Source organism: Belonocnema kinseyi, chromosome 6, assembly GCF_010883055.1.
Source record: "Belonocnema kinseyi isolate 2016_QV_RU_SX_M_011 chromosome 6, B_treatae_v1, whole genome shotgun sequence".
Taxonomy (NCBI): domain Eukaryota; kingdom Metazoa; phylum Arthropoda; class Insecta; order Hymenoptera; family Cynipidae; genus Belonocnema; species Belonocnema kinseyi.
The window spans coordinates 12563099-12572844 of NC_046662.1; positions in this window are offsets into that span (position 1 = coordinate 12563099).

The window sequence follows — 9746 nt, forward strand, 5'->3', positions numbered from 1 at the left end:
AAAAAGTTTGAGAGTAGGAAAAAAAGTTTTCTGTGCATTTGTTGACCTAGAAAAAGCTTTTGACAAGGTAGATAGAAGTAAACTTTGGGAAGTCCTGAAAGACTATGGAGTCAATGGATGGATCTTACAAGCTATAAAAACAATATATACAGGTAGCAAAGTGAGTGTAAGAGTGAATGGGAAACTGAGTGACTGTTTCGACACTATTCAAGGAGTTAGACAAGGATGCGCTATGTCTTCATGGTTATTTATATTATTTATGGACATGTATTTAAGAATGGCTCCCTTCGACGAAGAGGGTGTAGATCTCGAAACAGTAAGGGTACGTGGGTTAGTGTTCGCAGATGATAAGGTTGTTATGGCAGAGTCTCTCGAAGACTTACAAAGAATGTTGAATAAACAAGATGCAAGCATGAAGAGCATGGGCCTCAAAATTAACGCAAATAAAACAAAAACTATGGTGTTCAAAGGAAAGAGTGAGAAAACACTATGCAATATTTTATTAAATGATGAGAGAATTGAATAAGTTGATAAGTTCGTATACCTTGGTAGCTTATTTACTAGGGACGGGAAGATAAATGGGGAATTAGATAGACGAATAAATGAAAGTAAGAAGGTTATTGGTAGAGCGGGTCCCCTTATCAGAAGTAAAAATATCTCAAATAGAGCTAAAATGGCAATACATAATTCTATATTTGTACCGACTGTACTATACGGTAGCGAGACATGGACTTGTCAGGAAAAAGATAAGAGTAAAATTAACGCAATCGACATGAGATTCATGCGCATAATATGCGGGAAGACCCTGATGGACAAAGTAAGTAACGAGATAATTCTAAAAGAATGTGGTGCAGAAGAGACGCTAGTAGACACATGGGAAAGAAATCGGTTAAGATGGTTCGAACATGTTGAGAGAATGCCAAATGAACGACTAACGAAACAAGTGTATCAATGTAAAGTAAATGGCAGCGTGCCCAGAGGTAGACCGTGGAAAGAATGGTTAGAATGTGTGAATGAGACCCTAGTCAGAAGAGACATAAGAAGTCACAGAAACACGAGAGCCTGCATGAAAAAATGCATGGACATAAAAGAAGCTAGAGAAGTATGCCAGGACAGGAAAGTATGGCGGCAAATCGTTAATAAAAAGAGTGTCAGTAGAGTGAATGACGCCTGAAACAAAGACCTTGGCTACTAATGGGCCCAAGTGGCGAACCTTACATAACGACTTTGTGAAGTTCTTCGCTTGGCGTGATTGCTAGAGAGATTGATTGGCAATCTGAGTAGGAGCAGTGTTGCCGAACGAACGTGTTATTTACTTAAATAGCACGAGAATTCTGGATCAATCTGAAAAATCTCTATCCCTTCCACACACTACTCCTTTCCCCTACCGAGTGAGTCACGCCTACCCCGAAAGGTAAATGGCTTAATGGTGTAGTAAAAAAAAAAAATAATAATATTACCCACAGACAAAGGCAACACAACAGAACATTCCACTCAGACCGATCGTCAGCGCAATAAACTCACCAACTTACCTAGCTAACCTAGCACGCTTCCTCGCTGAAAAACTAAATCCTTTTACAGGAAACTCCATCACTCACGTCCAAAACTCATTTGACTTTATCAAAAAGATACAACAGATTCACATTCAACCCAAGACATCATAGTGAGTTTCGACATAGTATCTTTTTTTACAAAAGTACTAATCTCGGATACAAATGATATTATTGAATCTTTCACAAACTTCCCTTCCGAGCTCGTACCTCGATAGAACACTGTCTCAATAACACTTACGTCTCGTTCAATAATCAATTCTACGAACACACCTCAGTGGCAGCAATGGGATCCCTAATCTCACCTGTAATAGCTAATATCTTTATGGAAAATCTAGAAACTAAAATTTTCAACCAAGCCAAACTTAAACCAGAATTCTGGTTCCGTTACATTGATGACACATTTCTCATCTGGCGACATCTGATAACACATTAGGACATGAAGTTTACAGAAAACCCACTCATACAAACAGATACCTACATGCCTCCTCCCACCATCACCCATCTAAAAACAATCGGTCTCCATAACAGATAAAAATAACTTACAAAAGGAATTACAAAACTTTAAACAAATCCTAATACAGAACGAATACATAAACAAACAAATCGATTTAGCTATAAGAAAACACACTCAAAAAAGCAAGTCAACACTACCTACGGAAGAAAGAGAGAGAAAAATGACCACCAGCCTACCCTACATCCAAGGTGTCACAGAACAAATAGGAAAAATTCTCAACAAACACAACATCCGAACCATATTTAAACTACCTGCAAAAATAGGACAACCACTACATAATCCTAAAGATAAAAAGGCACCCCTCAGTGATCCAGGAGTATATAAAATCCCTTGTTCTTGTGGGTAAGTCTATATTGAAGAAACCGGGAGAGTGATGAGCCAGCGTATTAAGGAACATGAGAGTAAAGTCAGGCTAAAACAGTTCACGCAATCAGCACTAGCTGATCATCATATTAAAACAGGACATAACATTTTATTTAATAAAACAACAGTCATTGCAAAAACGCACTACAAATTTCCAAGAAACCATAGAGAAGTAATCGAAATCTTAAAACACCCTGATAACATCAATAGGGACAATGGTCTTACTTGACGCGCCTGCATGTACAATATGGGACACTCCCAACTGTATACGTTGAATTTTAGAGGTGCACATATGGTGTCTGAAACAATCTGTCATTGGAAGAAAAACTGATATGAAAGTATTTTAAACAGATTCAAAATTTAAGAATGTTATCTATTTAGAAGATCGGAGACATGGGCCATCTCGAAATTTTTCCTAAAAACTAATCCAAAAAGTTGGCATGCATCTACAAAAAAGGATTTCTAAGGCTATCTAAATATTGAACTTTAGTATTTTTCTTTAATTTGAGAAAATTAGTAAGTGTAACAGATTGATGAGAAAACTAAAAAAAAATTAATTGAACGTCGCTAATGCTCCTAAAATTCTACAATCAGAAAAATATTTGTTAGAATTAAATTCATTATTTCTTTGCTATAGGATAAAGCAATTGGGACAAGACAACCTATTCTGGGTCAGGTTTTCAAATGCGGCTAAATATTGTTTTTTCCGCAATTTGATTAAATCATAAAACCGAATTCTGTGGATTGCTTAGTTAAACTAAAATGTGAAATTTTAATTCAAGCTGTGGCAAATTATTTTTATCAAGTTTATTCATTCTTATGTTTCTCATCTTGGCTAAGTTAGTTGATATTACAGTAAATGACCAATCCTGTAATATGGTCTAAATGAGGCTCTAATAAATAGTTCTTAAATGCACCAAGTTTCAGTAAATCAATAAGGTTTTTTACGAACATTACCTCATTGTAAAATGCGCAAGTGCTAATCTTACTCACCTATATCCGATCTTGGTTGCATTCCATACCACTTAAGTATGCTCACAAAGTATCCGATTGTTCAAGTACGTAATAGACCGCAAAAATGGCAAATCCAAAATTAAAGACAAAGTCTACAAATTTTTATTCTTTCTTTGAGCTATGATACCTGATGAAAGAAATGCTTGGTTGAATTTCGAAAGCATCTGTGAAATCTGGGATTAATCGCGATTAAAAGATTAAAACTATAGTATCTACTATGTTAGCAAACTTCAACAAATTATGCTGTGTAATGAACTGCAAAATACATTGCTTATTTTCTCATTTAGACTACTTTCCCGAAAACGTCGAAGCAATTAGCGAGGTGGTATGTGGAAGGTTCCACCAAAATTTTAAAGATGAAGAGCGACATTACCAAGGTCGCTGGGATGAGAAAATGATGGCAGACTATTACTGGTCGCTGAAGAGAAATTATAACTGAAGTTACCATAAACGAAAAAGTCTCAATCGATCAATAAACTCGAAACGTGATCGTTCGCAAAAGAAAAAAAGGCTTGAGTAGTCAGCTTACACGTAATCTGCCACGAGAATGGAAGTCTGCAAAGATCTTGGATCAACCTTTTTGGGGGTTATCATGTTGACAAAAAAGTGGGTAGTGGTTTTCAAGATAGAAGATTGTAGCTTTCTGATACCGTGCCCAGATTTGCAATAGAATAAAAATTCTCGATGTGAGAGAAGCTCAAACATAGCAAAAAACCGCGGTTTTGCAAATTTAGATTAGGATAGCTCGGAAACCTAGGGTGATGAAGCAATTCTAAGTTCAGATTCGGATTCAGCGCATCAAATTCCTCCGGGTACATCAGGTCCGGTCTGTGAGTGTGAAAATGTGTCGGCCTGTGTTATCTATAAATAAGTAAAATAATATTTTAATGTAATTCTAAATGGTTTTTTAATATTTTTGTAGTCATATAAATATTGAAGTTAACTAATTTAAATACTACTTAAATTTCAGCAAATTTAAACCTTTTTTTAATACAATAAGTAGTACCAAATTATAATAATAATGGCATAACACAACAATCTAAAATAATTAATTATTTGTTAAAAGTTTTTGAACACTTTAATTCGAGTTAAAATTAATTTCTGAGAATTGAGAACAAGAAAATAATTACACAGGCCGACAAATTTTAAAGCCAGAGACCAGACCTAACATTTCCTAAGGATTTTGATGCGCTGAATCCGAATCCAAACTTAAAATTGCTCCTGTACGTCAGGTTTCCAAGATATCGTGACCTAAATGTGCAAAAAACGTTTCTTTTAGCTGTTTTTGAGGTCATGTAACCGAACAAGAAAAATGTCTACCACAAAAGCTAATATGGAATTTGAAAGTACTAGTCTTTCCCTTTCAAACCTACTTGAATTTATTCGGATATCTTTATTTTTCACCAAAATGTTGTTATTTGAAATTTTTTATTTTAGCGTTTTAACCCATTAACGCTAAAGTGTTTAGATTTATACAACGCATTCTCTATTGCTTACGGTACGATATTTTTTCTTCAAAATATTACCTCAGGGGTTTTTGAGGGTGCCCTTTCTATTGCCGGTGTCAGTTTTTTGTTATAACTCCTAGAAGATCCAATATGGCGGCCACAATTTAGGGCTTTAAAAAAGAACAAAGGATCCCGCACAAAATACCAACAAAAAAGCGTGCAGTCGTTTGGAACCAAACTTGGCACATTGATAAAACAAAAGAAGATGGAGTGCACGGAATGCTACTGCGCACTCTGTGTGCATTCTAATGTTCACGTTCGCTGTATGTGCGCGCCGTTTTACGGCGCAAACAGTCTTCGATCCCTAGCTGGCGACGCTTTTATGACGTGTTATGTATAGGTGATGAAATTCGTTTTCTGCTACAAATCTTTCTGTGTTAGAAATCACGTTTAAGTGGCGGGCTAACGGTTGGATGCGTAGGTAACAAAGTTTTTTTTGAATTTGAAACCTGTCTAGCGGTTACATTTCGTATCGATCGTGATTTTTGTATGTAGTGAGTTTTAGAATTTCCACGTTACTGTTCATTGTAAGAAAAAAAAATGAGTTCAAGAACTCCTTGCGCTAAGAAAGTTAATACATTTTGTCAAGTTTGTGGGAAGTATAAAACGGAGAAATACCGTCGATCAATTAATGATTCGATAAAAACGTCATACTTCAACTGTTATGGGACTTCAATGAAAATTTTGGATAAACCGTGGGTACCAACCTCAATTTGTCATGCTTGTAGATTAAATTTGTCAAATTGGGAAGATGAAATTACCAAGATGCAGACTGTTATTCAACCACCTGTTTGGCGTGAGCTTAACGATCAGGATACTGATTGTTACTTTTGCTTATGCAAAACAGGAGCTTTTCCAAAAAGTATTTGGAGAAGATCGTTTACTCTGATGTAAAAAGTGTTACACCAGCCAAGATTGGTATTAGAAATCACTCTGAAAACAAAAGTGACCGATCAACTCACGAATCAATGGATACTGACGATCGTAATGCAACTGAAGATTCTTCTTGGGAAGATTCAAATGATGAAATTCCTAAATTTTTTGACCAAGACTCAAAGGGAGGAAACTATTGTTACCTGGCAGTAGAGTAACTGTTTACAGAAATAGAGAAGAAAAGTTTATCAAGTACTTTTCAATGGACAGTGGGATTGTATATTGTTATTATATCGAAGGACTCATAAATTTATATAAAATAAACTTATATGCGCCAGAGGATTGACGTCTTTTAATAAATTCATCTACAGAAAGTCTAAAAGCAGTACTATTAAATAATGGAAATAAGTACGCTGCAATTCCAGTACGTCATTCAACTACACTGAAAGAATCTTATGATACTTTCCAATTACTCCTGATAAAAATAAAATACAAAGTGGATAATTGGCTTATTTGTGGGGACTTCAAAATGATAAATCTTATAATAGGTTTACAATCAGGAAACATTAAATACCCTTGTTTTCTTTGCCTTTGGGACAGTCGTGCAAGGGATGAACATTGGATAACGAAGGAATAGCCAAACAGATTAGAGTGGATAGTTGGTCAGTATAACGTTGTTTATGAAAGTCTTGTTGACAGAAAGAAAGTATTATTGCCACCACTCCATATAAAACTAGGGTTAATGAAGCAATTTGTGAAAGCCCTAATCACCGAAGGAGAATGTTTCAATAATATCAGATCTACGTTTCCGCATTTATGAAAATGTTGGAGCATTCAGTTAAGAAATGGGCAACATTATCAAGGTCGGTGCAATGTAAGAATGATGGCCGACGATTGCTGGTCTTTGCAAAGAAATGATAATGACCCTACTAGTCATAAACGAAAGTCTCTTCAACGATCGTTTGACATGAAGCGCGAATGTTTCGATAAGAAAACAAGCAATTAGTTTCACCTTTATGGGACATACAATCGTGAGTCTTGCCTTGACTGGCTGGACGATTCAAAGTCTTGCCTTCACTGACTGGGCGATTCAAAGCCTTACCTTCACTGGCTCGGCGATACAAAGTCTTGCCTTTATTGGCTGGGCAATTCAAAGTCTTTCCTTGATTGGCTGGGCAATCTAAAGTCTTGCCTTAATTGGCTGGAAAATATTAAATACTTCCTTGCGTAGCTGGACAATCCCAAGTCTTGCCTTAAGTGGCTGGGCAATCGTAAGTCTTGCCTTGACTGGCTGGACGATTCAAAGTCTTGCCTTCACTGACTGGACGATTCAAAGTCTTACCTTCGCTGGCTGGGCGATACAAAGTCTTGCCTTTATTGGCTGGGCAATTCAAAGTCTTTCCTTGATTGTCTGGGCAATCTAATGTCTTGCCTTAATTGGCTGGAAAATATTAAATACTTACTTGCGTAGCTGGACAATCCGAAGTCTTGCCTTAACTGAATGGGCAATCATAAATCTTGCCTTGACTGGCTGGATGCTGGTCTCTGGCTTTAAAATTTGTCGGCCTATGTAATTATTTTCTTGTTCTCAATTCTCAGAAATTAATTTTCATTCGAATTAAAGTGTTCAAAAACTTTTAACAAATAATTAATTATTTTAGATTGTTGTGTTATGCCATTTTTATAATTTGCTACTACTTATTGTATTAAAAAAAGGTTTAAATTTGTTGAATTTTAAGTAGTTTTTAAATTAGGTAACTTCAATATTTATATGACTACAAAAATATTTTAAAAACCATTTAGAATTACATTACAATATTATTTTACTTATTTATAGATAACACAGGCCGACACATTTTCACACTCACAGACCGGACCTAATGTACCCGGAGGAATTTGACACATCGAGAATTTTTATTCTATTGCAAATCAGGGCACGGTATTAGAAAGCTAAAATCTTCTACCTTAAAAACCACTACCCACTTTTTTGTGAACATGATAACCCCCAGAAAGAGAAAGAAAGAGAAAACATGGATTCTTGGTATCTTCTGAATGTAAGTCAGTCAAAATATTGATCATCTTGAAATCAACGCAAACATGCAAATTGTGAGATTTGTAGTCGAATTTCTGCAAAAGGTACTTACAACTGTCATATGATTCTTTGAAAGCGATATAATGACCTAGCGGAACTGCAGCATATTCATTTCCGTTGTGCAATAACACCGCTTTGACACTTTCAGTGGAAAAATCGATAACCAGCCACCAGTATTCTGGTTTGTACTCTCCTATTCAAAACAAAGTAATTGGACCTTTCATGTCATTACAAAACACAACGGAATTTCCCATACAAAAAATGGCAAACATTCCCTTTCTCTATTTCTGTAGCTAGTAATTTTAATTTCAGTTTGTAACAAATTTCTTTCGTGGAGTCTTAAAGCCAATAGTTCAGCTTGGTATTTAGGAAGACTTAAATCGCGAACGAGATCATCGAAATTATTTTGATTGTAAAGTTGAGGATTTCCATTATGAGATTTATCATCGTCATCATCATTCTTTTTACTCTCATAACAATAAATAACAGGCTTAACAATCATAAGATGTGAGCTCGGTAGGATAACAGGATTGCGAGATCTTTCAATGAGACCTCTACTTGATATCGTGACACTGGGCACATCTGGATAAACAATGAGGTTGACCTTTTTTATATTAGCCTAACATATTACAAGCACAAAAATAACAGTCTTTGTCATGACTTTTGGGCACACGCCACATGACTGCTTCAATAACAATCTCTATTTTTATATTTTCCCAGTGATTCAAACGCCAGCGACAAAAATTACAAATAAATGTTGGAACCCAATTTTTATCATAGTTGTGCATAACTTTATTGTAACATTCGAAGATTTTTTTCTTGACAATGTAAGTGATCGGTCATCAATCCTTTCCAATCTCGTGATTTCCGCAGAGATAACAAAAATTATCAAGTTTATTGATACAAGGAGTACGAAAAGGCAATGTCTATAGATATTAAGAGAACACACGTATGAGGAAAAAGATATCAATGACTGAAATACTATTTCAGAATAAACTGCTATCGATAAAAATTATGTCGGGTAAAAAGACTCGCCAACTATCCTGAAACGGACTGTTGGAGAGAGAATATCCGCTGGAGACAAACACCTGGAAATATTTTTCGCCAATTATTCTGAAGATGACTGTCGGAGAAGGAATAGCTGCTGGAGACAAATACCTGAAATATTTCTCGCCAACTATCCTGAATAGGACTGTCGGAGAGGGAATAGCCGCTAGTTTAAGAATTGCAGGTTACTGCGATCTCGGGTTAACCTTCCTGGGGTCCAAGGCTTGCAGGTTATTGCGATCTCGAGTTATGCTTCCTGGGGCTTAGGTCTTGCAGGTTATTTTGTTCTTGATTCAACTTTTCAGCAGCATTTGGGATTTACCTGGCATGGATATTATGTTGTCAGCATAGCATATTAGGTCTGATTATCGCAATGGTACAAATATGTTGCCCCTTATGGTTTTGCGTAAGTATTGGAGATTTTTTTCCGCCAAAGCTATCCGGCAGATTTTTCTGATTCAGCACACATTAAATGTGAGTTCGATCCATGTCTTATATTATTTTATGCGAAATTTGATAGCTTGCTGTTTATAATTTGACTCTAACTATATCCGCTATTTGCAATTTTTGGATGCTACACATGTAAAGTGGCACCTGGACGTATCACATGACAAAATAGACTTTACACTTAAAAAATCAAGTGAGAGTTGATTGTTGAACCTCGCAGATATTTTTTCATGTACGAGGGTGGATCAAATATAAACCGGAATTTTACAAATACTTTTCTTAGCCAATCGCAAGCACTCTCACAGTGTAGGTTCTTGTAATGTAATGTATTAGGA